The sequence below is a fragment of the Callithrix jacchus genome, chromosome 5 (genome assembly GCF_049354715.1).
Source record: "Callithrix jacchus isolate 240 chromosome 5, calJac240_pri, whole genome shotgun sequence".
NCBI classification, from domain to species: domain Eukaryota; kingdom Metazoa; phylum Chordata; class Mammalia; order Primates; family Cebidae; genus Callithrix; species Callithrix jacchus.
This window is the reverse complement of record NC_133506.1, coordinates 22,099,751-22,123,535: the sequence shown is the minus strand read 5'-3', so window position 1 is coordinate 22,123,535 and position 23,785 is coordinate 22,099,751. Positions and strand designations below refer to the sequence as shown.

Sequence of the window (23,785 nt, the reverse complement as noted above, 5' to 3'; positions counted from 1 at the left end):
TAGTGAGAGAAAGATGCCAAACAAAATAGGATGCCATTGGGCAGGTGACTGCTGGAGCAACTAGAACTCAGTGCTGCTGCAGATTTCTGCAGCCTCACACTTTTACTGAAGGGGTAGTTAAACAGGGGTAGTTATTCTCCAACTCCCAGAAGTAGCTCACCAAAGCCTCAAACTCAAACTCCTGAGCTCAAGTGATCCTCCCACCTCCGTCTCCCAAGTACCTGAGACTATAGGCATGCACCACTATACCCAGCTAATTTTTTAAAACTTTTTGGTAGAGATAGGGTCTCACTGTATTGCCCAGGCTGAGGACTGCTATAGAGAACATTAATTTCCCAGCACATTCAGCCTGCCTTGTGTAAAGGGACCTTCCACAGTTCTAGAAAAGTCCTTAGTCATGGAGATGCAGATGTGGTCAGTCAGAAATCTGCTGGACTATACTGAAATGACAAAGATATATGACCAGGGTATTGATGGCATCTGTTTTCACCTTTTGTTTTTTTTTTGTTTGTTTGTTTGTTTGTTTTTTGAGACGAGTCTCGCTCTATCACCAGGCTGAAGTGCAGTGGCATAATCTCAGCTCACTGAAACCTCCGCCTTTTGGGTTCATGCAATTCTTGTGCCTCAACCTCCTGAGTAGCTAGGATTATAGGCACACGCCTCCACACCCAGCTAATTTATATATATATGTTGTTTTTTTTTTGAGACAGTTTCACTCTTGTTACCCAGGCTGGAGTGCAATGGCACGATCTCGGCTCACCGCAACCTCTGCCTCCTGGGTTCAGGCAATTCTCCTGCCTCAGCCTCCTGAGTAGCTGGGATTACAGGCACACGCCACCATGCCCAGCTAGTTTTTTGTATTTTTAGTAGAGACGGGGTTTCACCATGTTGACCAGGATGGTCTTGATCTGTTGACCTTGTGATCCACCCGCCTCGGCCTCCCAAAGTGCTGGGATTACAGGCGTGAGCCACTGCGCCTGGCCATAATTTTTTATATTTTTAATAGAGACAGGGTTTCAGCATGTTGGCCAGGATGGTCTTGATCTCCTGACCTTGTGATCCACCCGCCTAGAACTTCCATTCACCTCTTTATGTAATCATTCAATGAGCATTTATTCAGTGCCGCCTATCTGTATCAGGCACTGTTTAAGGGGCTAAAAACAAATAAACTCTTTTCCTGATATTGTTTCTTCATCTTCATACATTTGGCATAACCTTGGAGATGAGTTTTTATACACAAATTGAAAAGAAGTGGTCTTCATTATAATGAGTGATGGAGGGTGATGGTTTGTGCTTCTGAGAAACTAACTTGAGAAAAGCTTAAAAAAAAAAAGAGAAAAGCTTAGTACCTCCACTATAAATCGCAGACTTGTGAAACTCTTTCCGCGGGGGTTCTCAAAATGTGGTCCCTAAACCAGCATATCAGCCTCATCTGGGAACTCATTAGATATGAAAATTCTAAGTCCTTCTGAATCAGAAATTCTGGGGATGGGCCTCAGAAATCTGTGTTTCAATAAGCCCTCCAAGTGGTTGGAGAATTCATGATAAAGTTTAAAACCCACTCTTCTAGGAAAACTGGCCAATGAATAAGTCTAGCGCAATCAACTTCTTGAGACACTACAGAAATGCAAAGCATGTCTTCTGAATTAGAATAAGAATTTAGGAAGGGGTTCCTGGAGGAGGGGTAATGCTTCATCTAAGTTCTGAAGGATGAGTCTGTAAGAGGTAGCTAAACAAAAATGTGGGAGATGAGGCATGGGAGTTAGGTTGAGGGCCTTCTGGAGGAAACCTGGAATTCTGCACTCAGATCTCGCTGGTTGCGTACCGTTTTCCTCCTCTTCCCTACTGCCTTATGTGAACTTGCTCCCCGTGCCCTGTGAGCCAGCCGGCCAACATTGCCCAGCTGAAGTCCTAACCTTGGTTCCTTGGCTACCTCTCCTCCCACCATTAAAGTCTCTGAGCCTTGTGCATTAGAAGGCTCAGCTCTGGCCCTCCTCTGACTTCCCTTCCTCCTGCAGTGATACCTTGGATCAAGGGGACTTGCCTATCCAGAGCCCAGGTCCACCGCTTGGCTCTAGGTTTTCAGGCCCCCCAGAATTCTCTATCAAACTGGCCTTGAAGCTACTTCTAGGGCCTTTCCAGGCATCTTCCACTGGTCTTTCCTCCAGGGGAGGTCCCCTAGGCCTGAAGGATGGCCTCAGCCTCCTTTTGCTAGGGATGTAGATGTACCTGAATATATGGGCCAGGGTCTTCATGCACTGTCTGGGAGTCCCTTGCAGTGTGAAGAAGAGCTGGGCTTGGGAAGAGAGGAGAGCTGGGCCTAGAGCTAAGGTCCATTTGTCCCAGGCTACCACATTCCAACATGGGACTCTGAGGAGCCTCGGAATTCTACATTTAAACCCAGACCTTTAAATGTTAAAGGTACATTTGTCAAGGCAGGCAGACAGCACATAGTTTACTGAGCAACTTGTTGGGTTAGTTTATAATTTTGGAATATTTAGACAGAGTATACAGGCTCCATTTATACTCTTATCCTGAAATCCACACATATTAGGGGTGGGCCCATTCACTCTCACAGCAAAATATTTTATTTTTTCTTCTTTTTTTCAATTAGAGACAGAGACTCACTGTTGCCCAAGCTGGTACCAACTTCTGGGCTCCAGCAATCCTCTCACCTTAGCCTTCCAAAGTGCTGGGATTTACAGGCATGAGCCACTGTGCCCAGCCTAAACTTTTTTCGAAAATAGATATTATTTCCCCAACACCACCACCACCACATTTTATGACTGAGTAAATTAAGGCAAAAATCGGTTAAGTGTCTCATCTACACAGCTGAGAAACAGCAGAGTTGCAATTCAAACAGCCATTTGGCCCCAGATCACACCCTCATATTGCCACAGTGATTGAAACATGGTAGCTGTTTCAGACTTAGTACAGAGCCCCATGTCAGGAACACCAAAATCAAATCCCGTAGAGAACAGAATCTGTTAAAGCTGTGGAAATTAGCATTGAAGGCAAAAAGCAGAAACATAATAAGAAAAAAAGAGATGGACAGGCATATAGTAAAATGGAATAATAGGTGAAAACACTTCCTCTTCCTGAGAAGCATTTTTTAACCCAATTAAACATATAGAAATAAAAGAAAACGTCTTCTTCTCCTGAGTCTTTCTGCATTCTCCCACTCCTACCCCCACTGACGCCACACATTTCTGAATCTGCCACACAATATAAATCACTGTGTAAACTAAATCATTAGGGTTGCCAGGTGTTCAATTTTGAACCAGACAGTCTGGTATTTGAGCTTTCTGCCTAGGAAACAAATAGAGAAAATACCAGTGGTTTTTAATTAAGTCTTGTTATTATCATGTAAAGATGAGCTTGCTGGAGAACATTCTCCCTGGCTCTCTGGGCTGCACTTGACTCTGAGCCTGGTTTCCACTAAGACATCCACTTCTGTGTAGGCCAGGCCGCCTCCAGACTGAGTGCCCTAGCAAGGTGATGAGCTTGGCTCTGAAGGCGTATGGGCATGTTCTTATTGGTCTGGCCCATGCAATTGTGCTAGATCATTTTCTCTTATTGATATGTATGAAGCTCCTGCAACAACTGGCAGAGTTCCCTGAGTCTATTTAGAAACAATAATAATAAAAAAATAAATACATAAATAAGTAAATACTCAGAAGCACATTTGGATGCAGGCAAATGATCCATTGATTAAGAGTCAGATGAGTTAAGTAAGTCCGTAAGTCTACTCATGGCTATTGAATAGGAACAGGCAGTAGTGTGTGTGTGTGTGTGTGTGTGTGTGTGTGTGTATCATTTACAAACACAAAACATTATTCTCAAGTAAAGTTGTGGGTCCCAGTTAAATCTAACTCTAGTAATAAGATGCTAGTGTACACATCTTAAATTAGTGTGGAAATCTATAAGAGAACAGCTAGAAATCCTTACATTTTGAGGGAATGGTTTATATGCTATTCATCAACTTCCCAAATTGTTGAAAACAAAAGGGGTTGAATGGGTATTAGAAAAGGATCTCATTTCCTTGAAGAACTTTATTTAACCTTAAACAATGGTAAATGCGGTTTATTTACCACTGATACCCAAGGACCTTTAATATGTTTGTGTACATTCAGAGGCAAGGGACCAGGGAAGCTTTTGTTTTCAGAGAACTAATTAATGCTCCCCCTTGGAGGACTGTTCAGGAAATACTAGTCTACCAAAGTGTAACTTTGGGGTTATAAATTCTTTGCCAGCTAAGTAATAATACTTTAGTCGCACACTCTTCTTGTGAGGCTTGATTCCTTATAACAGAGGAGCATACAAACAGAACACTGCAAACATATACCACTAGACGGTGGCACCACAGAATTTATCTTCACGATCCAGGCTTTCCCTTTTTCTGCCTCTCATTAATGCATGACCATACAGGAAGTGGCTCTCAATGGCTTGGGGGGGATGGATGTTTTCCCCTACCCCAGGAAGACATTTGGCAAGATTTGGGGACAGTTTTGTTTGGGAGCTGCCAATGGCACCCGGTGTGTAGAGGCCAGGGATGCCACTAAACACCCTACAATGCACAGGGCAGCACCCCAGCCCCTCCCTACTCCAGACTAAAGAATTATCCAGCCCAAAATGTCCACAGTGCAGAAATAGAGAAACCCTACTGTACAGATCTTTGGAATAGATAATCAGCCCATTCGGGTTATTAAAATTATCAGAAATGATCATGTAGATCTATTGGCTGGTGTATCAAGAGCCTGAGGACTGGGAAAGGAGTAGGTAAATAATTTTCATCTGTCCTCCACCCCCGTCCCCGCCCCGCCACTTTTTTCCTTTTCCAATTTACAATACTAAGCAGCAGCTTTATTCCTAAGAATAGACCTATTTAGGAATGTGACACTGCTCAGGCTTTCGGGACTGGCCAACAAACTTCAGGAGATCATCAGAGCTGCCTCCTCTGAAGCAAAGAGGTGCACACTACCTAAGACCTACACTGATAATATTGGAACCTTGTACTGATTCATTGAACACAGTGTTTATTAAGGCCTATACGATTGTTGGGGAAAACAGCCATGCACTCTGCCCTCAGGAGGACTGCAGTCTGATTTCCCTGAAAGGAAGAATTCATGACTTTAAATTCAGAAAACAGAGTCCATTTCAGATAAGGCTTTTTCCACTCAAATAGTGCAGAGATCACAAACTGGCACCCAGAAGCAAAATCTGGTTTGCAGTTGTGTTTTGTTTGTCCAGCAAAATGCTTTTAAAAAACGCTAATGTTTACAAATCAGATCATGCAAAATTCTGGATTGATGGCTTGCCTGGAAGAATCACAATCTAGCAACACTAGATGTGTCTGGCAGCAACCTGCTAGAGCCACAGGCCTGGTCTAGGTCACTGATTTAATGTGTCACCCTAAAGGAACAGAGTCAAAGAATGCCCACAGTGGCTCATCTGGGAAGTGACAGGTGGTGAAACAGCAAAGGAGGGAAAAGCTGCTCAAGGCTGTGCTCTGGGATTGGCCACTGCCATGGGTGACTGCTGCTCAGTTTCTCAGGGTATTTAAAGGAATCTTCTGGAATGTGTCTTAGAAGTGTCCACCCAGAAAATGCAAAGGGGGAGCACTTCTCCAACAAATCCTGGCCCCAGTAATCAAGGGTGGCACTACAGGCATCAATTCTTTGTCATTCATTTGGCACAAGCTGGGTTATGCACACATGAGTGCTGGGTGACTTCTAGGTATCCCAATGGTGGGGTTAGAGACGCACTTGCCATAGAAAGTGAGATGAGGATTTCCAGCCTGTGGGGTTGTACTCATGTGAGGCTGGTCAGATCCCATGCACACTGCTCTCCACATCAGTGGCAAGAGTAAGGCTGGGCCAAGAAGATTCAAAGAGGTCTGCTAGAGGTGTTTCCTGCAGTCACTCATTTGTGTTACTTGCCTGGTTCTCACAAGAGCTGGGTGTACAAGGTGTGACACTGCCAATTCTTTCTGCCTTTAACACCCAGCCAGCCATTCTCATACCCCTCCCCTACACAAACACACTCCACACAGTTGTCACCTGTGGGCCTTCCCATGAGGTTCTGTAGTCTGTGCAATGCATAAAATTGCCTACATACAAAATGCGACCACCTCCAGTCCACACTTCCACGTCCAGACTGTGCCTAACTGGGTTCTCAACTACACCACCATGTCCCAGCTCCGAGGAGGACACCTTTCGCTATTTCTCTGAATCTGCACAAAGCTAATTTTTACTTGCCAAACCATGCCGCTAGAGTAGCTTTTGCTAATTTAACCAAAGGTACAATACAGGATGCAACCTTTTCAATACCCAAAGTTAATTCCCACTGACAGAAAGGCTTGTAAGTTATTCTTTTTTACATAGCTACACATTGATTTTTAAACAAATTTATATGACTGTTCCTCTGAAATATCAACTATCCAGAGGAAACAACTTTTAACATTATTACGTAAATATAATCCACTATTTTCCCAATGCAAATTATATACACGCACATATATACATATATAAACACACACATGAAAGCATGTATTTACACATAAATACACACAAAAAAAATCTCTCTGAATCTCAATTTCCTTATCTGATAAGAAAGAATAATGATAGTTATCTCACAGAGATTACACAAACATACACACAATCCCGTCTCTCTCACACATTAACAAGAACTTTTAAACTGATATGCAATAAAAAGTATAAAATGTAATTCTCAAATTTTCTAAGATGTAGTAATATGGATAATTTTTTATGGTGAAAATAATACACCCACTGTGAAAAACTACTCTTCACGTAATTATATTTTTCTTGAAAGTCCCAAGTTTGTAAACAAACAAAAAACCCAAGATTAGAAAGTCACCACACTCAGGATATCATGTTCTGAGCGTTTTGTGTATAGCTAATGATAAGAAATCTCCTTCTGGTAAAGAATCGTAATTCAAACCTGCATGCCATCCTCATGGGAGGAAATAAGAACTCCCTACAAAATCTATTTATGAGGAGGTTGGTACCTTAGACAGGGGCTCTTTTCCCTTGAGGGAAAAGCAATCTCTTGATCGATGGAAATCATTTTTCAACAAAATATCTACAGCACTAAATCTGTTAAAACTAGTTCAATAGTCTGTTCCAATTCTTGTGTTAAATAGTAGCATGGAAAATTTTTTTGTATCAGTCGTAATCTATAGTAACCACAGGATAGGTATAGAATTATAAAGAAGTTAACTTTGTATTATTCATTTGTTTAGAGAAAAATATGTTTTTGAACATTAAAATTTTATTTTAAAATGATATGAATATAAAATGCAATATAATCACTTAAAAATTCGCATGTTTTAAGACACGTTTTTGATTATGATGTTTAAATATATTTGCTAACACCATTTGAAACCCTACAAATCATTCAGAAATTAGGTATATACTCAAATGAACCCAATTAATTAAAAAAAAAGGTTACTCTAAGAATACATATTAATTTCCTTCTTCTTCCCCTTCCTCTTTTTTTTCTTCTCCTCCTCTTCCTTCTTGTCATTCCTGTTAAAATTCCTGATTTTAAAGCTACTTAATTCTCTCATCTGGATGGAGACTATTAACTTCAAAGAAAAATTTTAAGGATTAAGTAATGAATAGTAGTATTTTTTTAAGGCCTAAAATATGGCATACCTTCAATAAATCTCTTTTGATACTAAACTTAGTTCTACAGAGTTCTTGCTCTTTGGACCAGAATGACATAGGGTGGGAAAGATAAATCTAATTGCATTTTATCAGCAATAAAGGTATCCACTATTGAGGACTTATGACGTCCAATTTACATGCTTCTTTAATCATTGTGAAAATTCTAGGCTATGAGTAGGAGAGGACCTGCTTATACTTATTGAACACTCACATGTTAAATCAGGTAATCCTCACAGGAGGCTTCCAAGGTAGTAGTACAGTTATCCCCATTTGACCAATGAAGACACCACAGTCCATGCAGTTCAGCCTGTGTGCTTCGGTAAAAATGTGTGAGAAATGATCATTGACATGTTCCTTGGGTGATATGATTTGGCTTTGTTCCCACCCAAATCTCATCTTGAATTGCAGCTCCCATAATTCCCACATGTCATGGGAGGGAACCAATGGGAAGTAATTTAATCACGGAGACAGGTCTTTCCCATGCTGTTTTCTTGATAGCGAATAAGTTTCACGAGATCTGATTGTTTTATAAAGGGGAGTCCTCCTGCACACACCCTCTTGCCAGCCACCATGTAAGACATACCTTTGCTTCTCCTTTGCCTTCTGCCATGAATATGAGGCCTCCTCAGCCATGTAGAACCATGAATCCATTATAAATTGCCCAATCTCAAGTATGTCTTTATTAGCAGTATGAGAACAGACTAATACATTGCGTCATGAACAGGGAGTGATGCTAGCCTAACCCATACTGCTTCTATGTGATTAGGAAAGGATGCTCTCTTTGGGAAGACACATCTAGAGCCAGGAATGAGGGCTGGAGGATATGTAGCTCTCAACCTTTTTCCATAGGAGAGATCTATGAATGGTGGCCCAAGTAAGCCTCTCAGAGTTTTCTGAAGACATAAATCCTCATTTAAAACTCATATTTGAATGAGCTAATATTTCCAGTTATAGAGGTTCTGAGCCTATTCCAGCCTAGGGCTTTTCCTTCTAGAGCTGCCTTCTTAATACTCCATGCCACTTTCTAGTAAACAATGGCATAATGAGACTGGAATGTACCTGATGGAACTGAAGCCAGACCTGGGCAGTACACATCCTCCAAGTTCTTATAAAAGTAACTGCAAGATAGGTATAGAACTGTGGCATATATATATATATATATATATATATATATATATATATATATTCTCTATAGTTTTTTCTTTTCCAGAGTGTCACATAGAATTATATATATATATATGATTAAAACTACAGAGAATATATATAGTTTTCTATATATAGAGTTTTTATATATATATATATAGGTTTTCTATATATAGAAACTATAGATATAACTATATATAGACATAGTTATATGTCTATATATAACTATATATAGACATAGTTATATGTCTATATATATACATATAACTATACATATATTTCTAACTATACATAGAAAACCTATATATATGTTATATATATAGTTATAGAGAAACTATATAAACTATATATATAACTTATATATATAACTATATATAGTTTATATATATAGAAAACTCTCTATATATTTATTATTTCTATATATATGACATTTTTTATGAAATGTTTCACAAATTTCTGTGTCATCCCTGCCCAATGCCTGGCAACTTCTGATATTTATATTGTCTCTAGTGCTTGCTTCAGCAACACATATACTAAAATTGAAATGATAGAGAAAATATTAGCATGGCCTGCATAGGAATGACATGGAAACTTGTGAAGCATTCCATGGGAAAAAACATGCATATATAAAATATATATATATCATATATTTATAATATAATTTATAAATATATAATATATTTTACATATACATACACACACACACACACACACACACACACACACACACATATAGTCTCCAATAGTTTTTCCTTTTCCAGCCTGTCATATAGAGCCATGTGCTATATTACACCTCTTCAGTCAACATCAGACTGCATATATGACAATGGGGGTGATATAAGATTAGAATACTATATTTTTACTAGATATTTTCTAGGTTTACATATGTTTAGATCTACAAATCCTTAGCCTTGTGTTGTATTTGCCTACACTACTTAGTATAGTAACAGACACAGGTTTGTAGCCTAGGAGCAATAGACTATACCAACGTAGCCTAGGTGTGTAATAGGCTCTACCATGTAGGTTTGCATAAGTCACTCTATGTTGTTCACATGTCGATGAAATTGCCTAACAACATGTTTCTCAGGACATATCTCAATGTTTAAGCAGCTCATGACTGCAGTTGGTATCAGACAATATGCAGCTTTTCCAAACAGGCTTCCTTTACTTAGCAATATGGTGAACCTTCTTTTGACTTTGGTTTTATTGAAGACAGCCTTCAGGAAACAAATATGATCACAACACAGAGTTATTTTCAAAACTCATATAAACTTTTTCAGATAGATCTTACAGAAATTTCACTGAGACAGTTTCTAACTCTCCTCTCTCCTTGTGTCTCAAGCCATTTATCTATAATCTTTAAAGTACAGATAGAGGTATCCCAGGAAAAAATTCAGTAAGTCCTCCCTTAAGATGACCTTCTAGGTGAGGACTTGGGAAATCAAGAGAATGTAGTAGTGGATTTTCCTAGATTCCATGAGATGTAAATATCCACATGAGATTTTGTGGCAGAGGTAGGCAAACCACGGCCTGCAGGTCAAATCCAGCCTCCTATCTCTGTATAACACAGAAGCTAAGGATTATTTTTATCAATATGCATTTGCAATCAATTTGATGACACAGAAAACTAATTTCAAACTACAATTAAGCAAAATGTTACCCACCCAAAAATAATTTCATCCTTTTCATTACTAGAATAACTTTCTTCTTATTTAGTAGTTAATCTTTTACGTATTATATTCAATTATTATTATTTTTAATTTCATCAATGAAACTTTTGTAAGAATTTGTTTTCTCACTTGCTGTATCAGCACCTACACAATATCCTCAATTTTACCTCTTGGTGCACAAAAATTAAAATATTTATTCTTGGCCCTTTACAGAAAGTGTTTGTCAATCTTATTCAAGAATAGTCAAATGGTCTCTAACTTTGCTTTTCCTCTTCTCCCCTTCATTTTTTCTTTTATTAGTAATACACCCTCAGCTAACTGTACCATTACGCTCTAGAAGACACAGTATGAACCGGACTATGAAGTAATAAAAAGGTTTAAAGAACTCCACCCTTGAGCCTTAAAAAAGGAAAGTGTCTGTTAGTGAAGAGTAGAAAGGAGGCCACAGGTTGGTGCCAACTTCTCCAGGCTTCAGTAAATACAGAAATCTCTGTTTATTTTTGTTTGTCATCATCTCTCTGCTTCCCATGTGGGTCAGCAGGGGTGTAGTGGAAAAAGGCTTTGTAGTTAGACAAACATGCCCCCCACCAGCTTCTGGACTATCAACAATTGCTCATCTTCTTTGCATTTTGGGGTTTTAAATTTTGTTTGGTTTGTTTTTGACTCATAAAAGGGGTTATTTCAATGACTAAATGATATAATGTTCTTACACCACAGAAGTTCATAACTTTGTGTTGTTGTAAAGCTTTAGGTCATAATGAGAATTAAATATTTTCTTCTTCTAAGAAAACTGTGTGTGTGCGTGTGTGTGCACATGTGAATGTGTGTCTATGTGTGTGTGTGTTTTCGTGTTCAGAGGCAGAAGGGAAAACTGTAATAATAGTGCCATTATACCTCCTGGCTTAAAGGACAGCAAACCCAGCAAGGAGTCTGTATTAGTCTATTTTGTGATGCTATAAAGAATATTTGGAATTGGGTAATTTATAAGGAAAAGAGGTAAATTTGGTCAGTGATTCTGCAGGCTGTACAAGCATTACATTGTCATCTGCTCAGCTTCAAGGGAGGCCTCGGGAAGCTTTTACTCATGGTGGAACGTGAAGAAGGAACAGGCATGTCACATGGTGTGATGGTTAATACTGAGTGTTAAATTGATTGGATTAAGGGATACAAAGTATTGATCCCTGGTGTCTGTGGGGGTATTGCCAAGAGAGATTAACATTTGAGTCACTCTTAATCTGGTGGGCACCATCTAATCAGCTTCCAGAAAATATAAAGCAGGCAGAAACACATGAAAAAGAGAGATGGGCCTAGCATCCCAGCCTACATCTTTCTTCCATGCTGGATGCTTCCTGCCCTCGAACATCAGACTCTAAGTTCTTCAGTTTTAGGACTCAAACTGGCTCTCCTTGTTCCTCAGCTTGCAGATAGTCTATTGTGAGACCTGGTGATCCTGTAAGTTAAGACTTAATAAACTCCCCCTTTCATATATATATATATATGAAATATATATATGACACACACACATATATATAACCTATTAGTTCTGTCCCTCTAAGAGAAACCTGACTAATACAGTAAATTGGTACCAGTAAAGTGGGGCATTGCCAAAAAGATACTTGAAGATGTGGAAGCAACTTTGGAACTGGGTAGCAGGCAGAGGTTGGAACAGTTTGGAGGGCTCGGAAGAAGACAGGAAAATGTGGGAAAGTTTGAAACTTCCTAGAGACTTGTTGAATGGCTTTGCCCAAAATGCTGAGAGCAATATGAACAATGAAATTCAGGCTGAGGTGCTCTCAGATGGAGATGAGGAACTTGTTTGGAACTAGAGCAAAGGTGACTCTTGTTATGTTTTAATGAAGAGACTGGCAGCATTTTGCTCCTACCTAGAGATCTGTGGAAATTGGAACTGAGAGAGATAATTTAGGGTATCTGGGGGGAGAAATTTCTAAGCAGCAAAGCATTCAAGAGACAACTTGAATGTTACTAACGGCATTCCGTTTTATAAGCGAAGCGGAGCATAAAAGTTTGGAAAATTTGGAGCTTGACTATGCAATAGAAAAGGAAAAACCATTTTCTGGGGAGAAATTTAAGCCAGCTGCAGAGATGTGCATAAGTAGCAAGAAGCCAAATGTTAATCCCAAGACCACTAGCAAAATGTCTCCAGGCCATGTCAAAGAATTTTCTGACAGCCTCTCCCATCACAGGTGCAGAGCTCAGGAGGAAAAAGTGGTTTCATGCACTGGGCCCAGGGTCCCTGTGCTCTGAGCAGTCCAGGGACTTGGTGCCCTATATCCAGCTGGTCCAACCACGACTAAAAGGGGCCAACATAAAGCTTGGGCTGTGGCTTCAGAATGGGAACCCCAAGCCCTGGCAGCTTCCACATGGTGTTGAGCCTGCAGGTGCACAGAAGTCAAGAACCGAAGTTTGGAAATCTCTGCCTAGATCTCAGAAGATGTACAGAAATGCCTGGATGCCCAGGCAAGCTTGCTACAGGGGTGGGGCCCTAATGGAGAACCTCTGTTAGGGCAGTGCAGAAGGAAAATGTGGGGTTGGAGCCCCCGCACAGAGTCCTACTGGAGCACCAACTAGTGGAGCTGTGAGAAGCGAGCCATCATCCTTCAGTCCCCAGAATGGAAGATCCACTCACAGCCTGCACTGTGCACCTGGAAAAGCCTGAGACACTCAATGCCAGCCTGTGAAGGCAGCTGAGAGGAAGGCTGTACCCTGCAAAATCACAGAGGTGGAGCTGCCCAAGACCATGGGAACCCAGATCTTGCATCAATGTGACCTGTATGTGAGACCTGGAGTCAAAGGAGATCGTTTCAGAGCTTTAATATTTGACTGCCCCGCTGGATTTTGAACTTACATAGGCTCAGTAACCTTTTGTTTCAGCCAATTTCTCCCATTTGGAATGACTGTATTTACCCAATACCTGTGACTCCACTGAATCTAGGAAGTAACTAACCTGCTTCTGATTTTCCAGGCTCATAGGCCGAAGGGACTTGCCTTGTTTCAGATGAGACTTTGGGCTGTGGACTTTGGGGTTAATGCTGAATTAAGACTTTGGAGAACTGCTGATAAGACATGATTGGTTTTAAAATGTGAGGACATGAGATTTGGAGGGGCCAGAGGCAGCATGATATGGTTTGGCTGTAACCCCACCAAAATCTCAACTTGAATTGTATCTCGCAGAATTCCCACATGTTGTGGGAGAAAATTGAGTCATGGGGGCTGATCTTTCCTGTGCTATTCTTGTGATAGTGAATAAGTCTGACGGGTTTATCAGGGGTTTCCGCTTTTGCTTCTTCCTCACTTTCCCTTGCCGCCACCATGTAAGAAGACCCTGGAGGCCTCCCCATCCCTGTGGAACTGTAACTCCAATTAAACCTTTCTTGGTTCCCAGTTTCTGTGGAACTGTAACTCCAATGAAACCTTTCTTGGTTCCCAGTTTCGGGTATGTCTTTATCAGCAACGTGAAAAGAAACTAATATACATGGCAAGAGAGGCAGCAAGAGAGAGAGAGGAAGTGCCAGGCTCTTTCAAACAACCAACTCTTGTGTGAAGGAACAGAGCAAAACTCACTCATTACTGTGGGGAGGGCACCAAGCCATCTTGAGGGATCTGCCTCAGCGGCCCAAACACCTCCCACTAGGCCCTGCCTCCAACATTGCGATCACATTTCAACATGAGATTTGGAGGGGACAAACATCCCCTCCAAACCATATCAGGGTTGACTGTATCAGAACAGAAAAGGAGAGCCAGCATTCTGAAGCCCAGGACAGCTGCAGAAAGAAGCAAAGGACTTTGAGGTGTCATCTAGACCGAGAAGTGATACAACACACCTTGCTGCCCTCCACCCTTTTCTTCCATCCACTTCCCAATGCTACAGGATCCAGTCACCAGCCAAGCTTGTGGACCCCTCTAATCCCTTTTGTTACCACAATACCCAGGCTGACACATAGCAACTAGCTTGGGGGAAAAGAGTTCTAAAGAACGGAGCCCAGAAAATGACTATTCCATGAGCTTTCTTTGCATGGTTCAGGCCAGAAAGAGTTCTAGTTTTCAGAACTCTTAATAGCATGTGATTGTATTTTCATCATTTCTTGTCATGACTGTTATAATACTAAATATTCTCAGGAAGTATTCAAGATAGAAAGATTTTCATTAGCACCCAGAAAGTGAACTGTCCTTGTTGTCTAGAAACAAGAGTCTGTGACCTTTAATTCTTGCAGACATAAAAGAAAAAGACTTCAACTAGAGGTTTTTTCAGAAAGTTCCACAGCTTGGATGAGGCAGAGAATTCAGTGTACTTAATGTGGAAAAACGAAAAGGCTGAGTCAGGGTTTGTTTCTGCCAAATAGAAAATGGTTCCAAGAAGCTTCCGTTCTCTAAACCTGTGCTCAGAGCCCTTTATGTATGGTTTATGATCTTGGCTCCTTTCAACTCAACATAGCCTATTCAAGGACTCCCAAAAGGGAAGCTATATGCTCAAATAACCATCTTGCTGCTAAAGCACATGTTTTTCTAGAAGTATTTTGTTTTGCCTGCCATACTTCTAACAAGAAATTTATCAACACAATAGAACTGGTTCAGTGAGGGGCTGACCTGTTTTATGAACATCAGTTTCTGGACCTTTGTTTTAAAAACTTGAAGATACCTAGAACTCAACAATTACATCCTGTAATCTCAACCCATGTTGCCTTCTTCCAATTATTGAAGATTAAATTTGTCACTAACTACAGTGACTTTCACAATTAGTGTATAGAACATGAACTGGAAAGGAAATTATATTTTACATGCTTGTACTTACTGGGAAAATTGTGTGCTAGGGGTACTACAAAAAAACAAAACACACAAAAAATGACAGTTAAAATATTGAAAATGTAGAAAAGAATTTAACAGCCAGACTTCTGTGGTGCTGAAAAGTCACAGTGCAGTTTTAAGTATTAATAACTTTAGATGTATAAAGGATATACACTTATGAAACTATACTTTGAAAGTTCAATTAGATAAGTTTCTTGTATAGTCATAGAATTTTGTGACTCTTGAATAATAAATCTGTAATTTAAACTTTGGTTGAAGTTCCTCTGAAGAAGCCAAATGTTAAATGAAACTTAAAAAAAAAAAACTCTAAAATTAAAAAAGATTAAAAGTTCCAAAACTACATTACTGTAAAAGAAGTCTACATTATGAAACATTTCTCTAATAGTGTTACAAGTTATAGTATTTATACTATTGAGATTATTACAGCTTCTCAGATTTGGGGGACATCCTGATCCATTCTAAAAAGATTCAAGTGGCACCTCAACACGCCGTATGGTGCTATGTAGTGGGACTTAAAAATCAATAGGTGCTTTTGGAGAGACCAACATTATACTAAATTATTACAAAAGAGTACAATCAAAACTGGGTTTGTAGAAGGTGGAATCTCATCAAAAACATTTGTGACAACATCAACATCCTATATTTTATAAAATATATGAATTTAAGTCTTATGATAGAATTGGGCTTTTGGGTTGGCAAATCTGTTATGGATTATATAATAGCACTGAGGTAACTTAGATTTCTGGTTTTTTTTTTTTACAAACATAAAATTATGTTTCAGAAGCAATATGGAATGTGTGAATATGCACTGCACACATACACTCACACAGAATTGATTAACTGGAGGAACGCCTGTTTAGAGTTTAATTATTATTTTAGCAAGGCAGTAAAGAAAAAACATGTAAACCACAAGCTTAATACAAGGCCACTGTCATGATTTTAAGGGTGTCCTTTCAACCCGTATTAAGTCTGAGCCCTGGTGATCATTTACTCTGATTCCAAGTTATTAAAAGCATCTCCAACATACAGTGCACATGATGTTTGTTTTTAATCATTGTGTATAATAGATTTCACATGGGGAAAATGTTGGCAAATATTTTAGACTATAAAAAATCTTGATAGTTGGATAAATGCGAGTGTGCTGCAATTTCCTTCACATCACCATAAAAGCAGGGCTTTAAAGGCAATATTTTAATTTCCTGAGAATTCTCGCCGTGCTCTACATTTGAAATGGGATGGGAAATGCCACTTGTGATAACATTTTAATTTTAAACCTGGTAAGAGTTATGCCATTATAAAGGTAACTACCATAAACTTCCTTTAAAAGATGCTTCACATCAGACAACCAGGGGAAAAATGAGACTATATGGTGGTTTTTATGTCAAGCATCATTAAAAGGTATTTGATGTTCACAGCAGAACTGGCTTTCAGATTGTGCCTGCATAAAACCAAAAAAAAAAAAGCGGTCAATTTGTTGAACAGTCAATGCACACTGACTGCCATATGGCCTAAAAGGAGAGGCGCATGGCCATGGCCTTCATTGGTGTTTGGATCCTGAGCTACAGGCAGAAGGAATGTGGTGATTTGCATCATCTTCTTAAGTCATGCTTCAGTTTATTTGTCCTTCTGCTCAGAGTGATCCTCCTCCACTTCAGTCACTAAGCTCCACCGCTAGGAAAAATTACAAGTGATTTATCTTGGTGGTGTACGCTGTGCTCCCTAGAAGGCAGGTTAACCGGCAGGAGCTTTATTAGGGAGGGCTCTTGGGATCCACTGCCTTGGAATGGAAGGGACAGAAGCAGGATTGGGCAGAGGGAGCTGCAGTGCAACCTCAAGGGAACTTTCAGGGGACCCGGGAAGGAACGCTGAAGATGGGTTGACCTTCCAGAGCTGTCCTGAATAGCAGCAAAATGGTCAAGCCGTTATACCCCTACATGGATGTGGATTACGCCGAAAAGGTGGCATGGCCTTGGGCAAGATGGATCTCTTCAGTGAGGCAAACCTCAAAGGAGCTAAAAGCTGAGGACTGTCATCAGCCTCACTCCCAGCTGCTGGGGAACAAGTCCTTTATTCCTAACGGTGCGGGGAGGAGGGGGGTCTGAGGTGCTTATCGCAGTGTCTACCACGCCCAACAAGCAAGAATATATTGGCCACAAAATGCTTACTTCCTACTATTCCTTTTTATACATTCTCCTCTCAAAGTAGAAAGAAAGAAGAGAATCTCCCTCATTTCTCAAAACTAGGTCTGTGCAACGAGGCTCCGGGGTTTCATCCAGCTAAGTCTCGTGCCCATCTCTGACCCAATCACAGTTGCCAGGAGGGAATGCAATGCTCTCACTGGCCAGGCCTGGGAGAAATACTCGACAAGAGGGGTTCTACTCAGCAAGTAAGACAAGTAGACCCTCGACAGCCAAAAAACCAATACAGGCCCACCGGATATTCTTATATGTGCTTTCTCTTTAGTTTTTGCTCAAACCCTTTTCCCTCTCTGTAGCACTGGCCTGTGCTCTTCTCTTCACAGGCCCTGGCACATGGCAGCCACTTAAGCCGTGTCTGCTCAGGCTTCGCTCAACTTGTAGGCATACAGCCCTCCAAGGGGTCACGGCCAAGGTGCACAGGAAACCCACCCAGGAGCTGCATTCGAACGGCAATTGTGCTTCTGAGACTGGGACGGCCGAGCTCCCAGGCAGCTCTGGGGAGGAACAATGACCGGCTGTCGGCAGCTGCACAGACAACTGGAGACCGGGAAATGGGGTAGGGGGAGCGTGGGTGAGGCAGGTGGTGGCTTTTATCTCCTCCACGCCTGGCAGAGCCCATTACCAACCGGCTCAATATGACAGAGCTAGCTCTGCTTTCCTATTCAGAAGGGAAAAAAAAATCAAGGGTAAAGAGACTTCAGCACCAACTGTATCACAGTTTAAAAGTATACTCTTTTTCCATCGGCTCCAAATGCTATTAGAACTACGGGGCTCTTGTTACAGGGGTTCTGGGTCTCTGCTGAGCACCCTGTTATCTTCATGCTTGGACCCCAAAATTATGTCAGAGGTGTTTCTTTTGTTCTGGGTAATTTGCTTGAATGAGCTGTTTACTGTAGTTTGCGGCTGGATGTTCATTTCCTCACTCTTTTTAAGTTAAAACAAACAGCCATGATGCAGATCATTTTTCTTCCGCTCAGATAAAGGAGAAATCTGGCTGACTTGATGCAAAACTTCAGGGGTCTTTGAGGTCTTCTGGGTTATTGTTAGTGTCCTTCACTGTTTATGATGGTTTGCCATAATTGATATTTTCCTTGTTTAGTTCCCACCTCCCAATTCAGAATTAATGATGAAATATTTGTAAATTCAATCAGGTTTTTGTGACTCTTTGGGGTTCATCTGGGTGACAAATAAGAAAAACCCAACTCAATCAGCCTTTAATAAAAGGGATTTACTATCACATGTGACTGAAACACCCACAGGTGGCGTGGGAAGCAACCAAAGCAGCCCATTTCTTTGCATCTCCCCTCTGTGACTTCTGCTGTATCTGCCTAATGCTGTTGTCTTCTGGGTCACATGAGCGCCAAGAGCACACAGCGCCCAGTGAGTCTTCATTCATAACAAGAGGTAGAGGCTAGAGTTGGAAAGGCCACAGAGAGCCCTGAGGCTCCCTTGCTAAAAACATATGACCAACTCTGAGCCAAACACCATGACCCAAGGGATGGGAAACCATGATTAGCTTAAACACATTAGGACCTCATCCTGCAGAAAGGACAGTTAATTCAACACAACCCACACGGCTGAATATGGAGAGAGGTGAAGGACTAAGTCATGACAGAGTGGAGACACCAGGTACTGGCTCTGTGAGTACAATATCTGTTCCCTCCCGGAAGACTGCAGCTGCACATGTTCCAAATGCTTTGATGAGACCATGGCCAGGAAAAATGGCAAAAAGAACCTGGGAGAACAAAGAGTACTGTGGCCATTTCTCATCACTGAGCCTCACAGGTATGAATATGATACAGATGGAATGGATAATAAGGACAGGGTTTAAGCATTAATATAGGAAAGTCATTGTGATCTGAAAATACCAATTAAAAAGGCACCGATGACATTTAGTAAAATAGATTCTCTCTCTCTCTTTGTACTCCCTATCCCACCCCAATCCTTCCCTTCTCTCTTTCCCTCTCTTCCTCCCACCACAGAGGAAATCCATAGCAATGGAAATCCATGGGAGAACTACTGACTGACCCTAAATGACAGACTGTCTCAGATCAGGAAGTAGTGTCAACTCAAAAGTGGCAGAGCAGTCGGGAGGTCTATGGACAAGCCACACTTACTTCTCTGTCACTTCTCATGAGAGAGTAGAGGTGAAAGGGCCTGGCTTGAACATTAATACATTAATCCATTTTTGGATTTGTCTGCCACACAAGGAACAACTTGTCACTAGCATCAGGCAGCATGGCTCCTTTCCAGCTTTATATTTGAGGATGCCACTCTAAAATAAGTCAAGTAAAGCCAGGTTCGCTGAGTGACTCCGGAGAAGAAACTTGGGAGAAACACAGCTAAATAAGCATTTCCAACTCATAGTGCTGTTAGGTGTGAACTTGTTCTAAGAGTTCCTGATACAAGCAAGACATTGGCAGATACAGCACTGGATTCACTGACGCTCATTTCAAAACAAAACAAAACAAACAACACTAAGTTAATCTACTTGCTTGTTTATTATTATATTTTTACTGCCTTTGTGTTGCTAAGCTACAAATATTAAAAACAGGGGGTACATAAACTAATGGGTATTTCATGGATTAATAGGAACAAACACAGTTTTAAGAAATGCCCAGAAAATAAACAGAAGATTCATTCTGTCCTCAAATCTTGTGTTGACACAAGTAGACTTAATGCTAATCACTGTTTAAGTTACTTGTTCTTTTCTGGCTGCATTTTCTATAACCATAAAATTAAATGACCTGAACTGTACATTTGTTTTAAGAGCACCCACCATGACTATAGTGATCTTGGTGCTGTAATTCATGTTTCAAGTAAAGAATAACGTGAAACTATTTAGGTGCTTTCTACTGCTGTGTGTCTCTGCTATAGCCGAAGAGATAAAAGTGGCTTAGCGGGCATTTTAAGAAATGTGTTCAAATAATGTATAACTACCTAAGTGGTGCCATGGTGCATTATACTTTCAGCTGTGCTGATTTTCTAAAATGTAGTTCTGTATAAGGTAGAGAAGATAGGGTAATGCTATTTATTTAGTCTGACAAATAATTCAAAGCTCACATTTCAAAAAACTTTCTTTTTCTTTTAACTTTGGCTTTTGCCATTGCTGACTGTCATGATGGTATACCCCTCAACACTGCTCAAATTCAAGAGGTGAATTTCTGTAGGGCAACATTTTATTTTTGGATTTATAAATGTTTGAACTCTCCAATCATGGAGTAAAAGCACGAAGTGAGCTGTTTTTATAAAGTTGAGGTTAAGACAACAAAGGAAACATAATCTTGCCAATAACGCAAGAACTAGACACTTTATATGCCTGGGAAAGAAGAGAGAAGAAAAGCACTCGCTTCTGTATTGAAAATTAGCTGGAAGTCAGGAGAGAAATTTTCAGAAAATAATCCATAACTAAGTTGAAACAATGCATTCAGTGTAAGAAAAATAGGAGGTGGGGAGAGGCCTCTGTGTTTCAAAGGCTGGAAAAAATTATGGAAAAAAAAATAAGTGGGAAGGGGTTTTCTTGAGTTTATCTTCCATTTCAATAAATTTCTAAAAATTGGGGTTGGTCGGGGGGAGTGTGGCTTCATTATAACAAATACCCAAGAGGGATATTTAGTCTCATGCTATAGTTTTGCTCAGATAAACAAAAAGTGCTCTTTATAGAAATTTTTAAAAATGAATAATTCCTATAATCAGACTTCTGTCCTCTGAGTCCAGAAGAACAAGTATGAGAAGACACACACCTGGGGTGATGAGGGGTTTCCTTCCCCTATTTCCTCATTAGTGTGAAAAGTTGATCAGAGGGGCCAGAAGGCACCCAAGGAACTTCCATAATCCCACAGCCATCTTCAGGAGGGCTTTATAAATCTTATACAATGTCATGATGACAGAATTTGCCAAAAACCCTATATGTTTTAGGCTTCTTTGGGGATGGATCAACTTAAGGGGCATATTTTAAAACTAGTCTTGGTGGAGTATTTGGAGAGCCAAGATAAGTGTGACCTAGGCTGTCCCCCGTGATCTGGGTGGACACTTACCATAACTAGACCAGGATGCAGGGAATGGGATACAATTGTTGGCTTTTTCCTGTGACAAAGCACCTTGTTTTGTCTGGAGCTGTGCAAGCAGCATTTGCAGCAAGATCCAGCTGCCTTATATATGATCATTGTTTCACCAACGTCCACCATGCTGAACCCCACAGGTTCTCCTGTTTCTCTGGGTTAAGACAGCCAATTACATATAACTGCTACATTTTCTGGCAGATCAAGGCTTTTACTCAAGCTTCCCAACTCCTCCTCCACTAAACCCACAGTAAAGGAAAAAAATCCATCTAACCATGATGCAAACTATATAAACCTTTTAGAAGTAATATGTACTTCTTTAATAAGGTAATAATAGGCACAGTTTATTTTAAAAAATAAATGAACTAGACTGGCTCCAGTCCTGTCATATCATCCACTTTAAATACATGCATTTTACTAAATAAGCTGCATGTCTATGGTTTATGTTGATTCTCCCTCTTATGTCAGGGGGAAACAGTCCTGCTCAGCGCCAAAGAGCCTTTCATACTTAAATTATTTCTGCCTAGTAATACAGTTATCTGCGTGTGCATCCATCTTTCTCAGTAGAGTTTCAGTTTCTTAAGAACCTGCACCTCTTAGGTCATCTTTGCTGTCCTCTTCCTTCTTCTGCCTGATGAGCATCCCACACAAAGTGTTGCATACAGTCTGCACTCAAAACACACCTGCTGAAATGCCTTATCCGCAACACTCTACATCACAAAAGTAATAATAAAAATAAATACAAGGTACGTAGAAGTCCTACGTCCAGAGTACTGTTCTGAGAGTCATTCCTGGAAGGCCAGGAGAGGGCCTCATCCTCCTGCCTTTGTTTAAATCCTATATCCTAAGGACCTAATTGCCTATATTAAATACTTTTAACTTAAAATACCTAAAGTGGCTTCTGTTTCCTGCACCTGAACCCTGAGTGATATAGATCAGTTAGAGTTCCAAATTCTCATTTTGTACTAACCTCACTCATGATGCATTATTACAGTTTCCATTCTCTTTAAAACCGAACAAGAGAATATAATATATGACAAGGCAATCGGAGAATTCTCCTGGGTTTTTATAATTTCCTCCAGTCCTCTACAGGGGTCTCACCCAAACCTACTTTGACAGTATTTTTTGTTTTGTTTTGTTCTGAGACAGAGTTTCACTCTTTTTGCCCAAGCTGGAGCGCAGTGGTACGATCTCGGCTTACTGCAACCTCCGCCTCCTAGATTAAAGCAATTCTCCTGCCTCCTGAGTAGCTGGAATTACAGGCATGCACCATCAAGACCGGCAAACTTCGGTATTTTAGTAGGGACAGGGTTTCACCATGTTGGCCAGGCTGATCTCGAACTCCTCACCTCAGGTGATCCATCCACCGGCCTCTCGAAGTGCTGGGATTATAGGTATGAGCTGCTGTGTCCAGCCTGACAGTTTTTTTGTTTTGTTTTGTTTTGTTTTAAAGCAATTAGCTTTTATCAATATTTTGCAAAACCTTAGACTTTATTTTCATTTAAGAAAAGCTCTTTTTGTTCACATAATGTTGAAATTACTCAATTTCAACTGATATAAACAGGTTTAAGAGCAAACTGGATTTCAAAAAGCACACTTCTCAATTTGTGGGAGTGAAGTACCCGGACTTTCTACAGAGCAGGCAGCCAGCCCAAAAGCAAGTGTGTAGTGATCCAACAGCAGACACTGTACAGAAAGAATGGAAGACCTGCTCCCCTGTTGATGCTTTTACGGGTTACTAATTTCCAAAGCTTCTATTTAATTCATCTTACAGTTTTGCTTTTGTTTATTTGTATGCATCTTTTTTCAGCTTGTAGGTATAACTGATCAATAAAAATTATATATATATATACAAGGTATACAGCATGATGTTTTGACATACATATACATTGTGAAATGATTACCATAATAAAGCTAATTAACATATGCATCACCTCAGATAGTTACCTTTTTTTGTGGTGGGAATACTTATTATACTCTCTTAGCAAATGTTAAGGGTATAATTTATTATTAACTATAGTCACCATGCTATAAATTAGGTCTCCAGAACGTACTCATCTTATAATTACAAGTTTGTACCCTTTCAGCAACATCTCCCCGTTCCCTCACCCCCACCCCATGACCACCTTTCTACTCTCTGTTTCTATGAATTCAACTTTTTTAGATTCCACATTAAAGTAAGATCACGTATTTATCTTTCT

At 40.3% G+C, this 23,785-nt stretch overlaps 1 protein-coding gene and 1 non-coding gene across 10 annotated transcripts in view; one reads left to right on the top strand and one right to left on the bottom strand.

The window, feature by feature from the left end:
* MACROD2 (mono-ADP ribosylhydrolase 2) overlaps nt 1–23,785 on the bottom strand; it is a 2,068,485-nt gene that overhangs the window by 1,021,121 nt on the left and 1,023,579 nt on the right. The window lies entirely within an intron of this gene.
* LOC118154292 (U6 spliceosomal RNA) lies at nt 9,341–9,445 on the top strand. Its single transcript, XR_004744169.1, has one exon. It is a non-coding gene; the product is annotated as a U6 spliceosomal RNA (small nuclear RNA).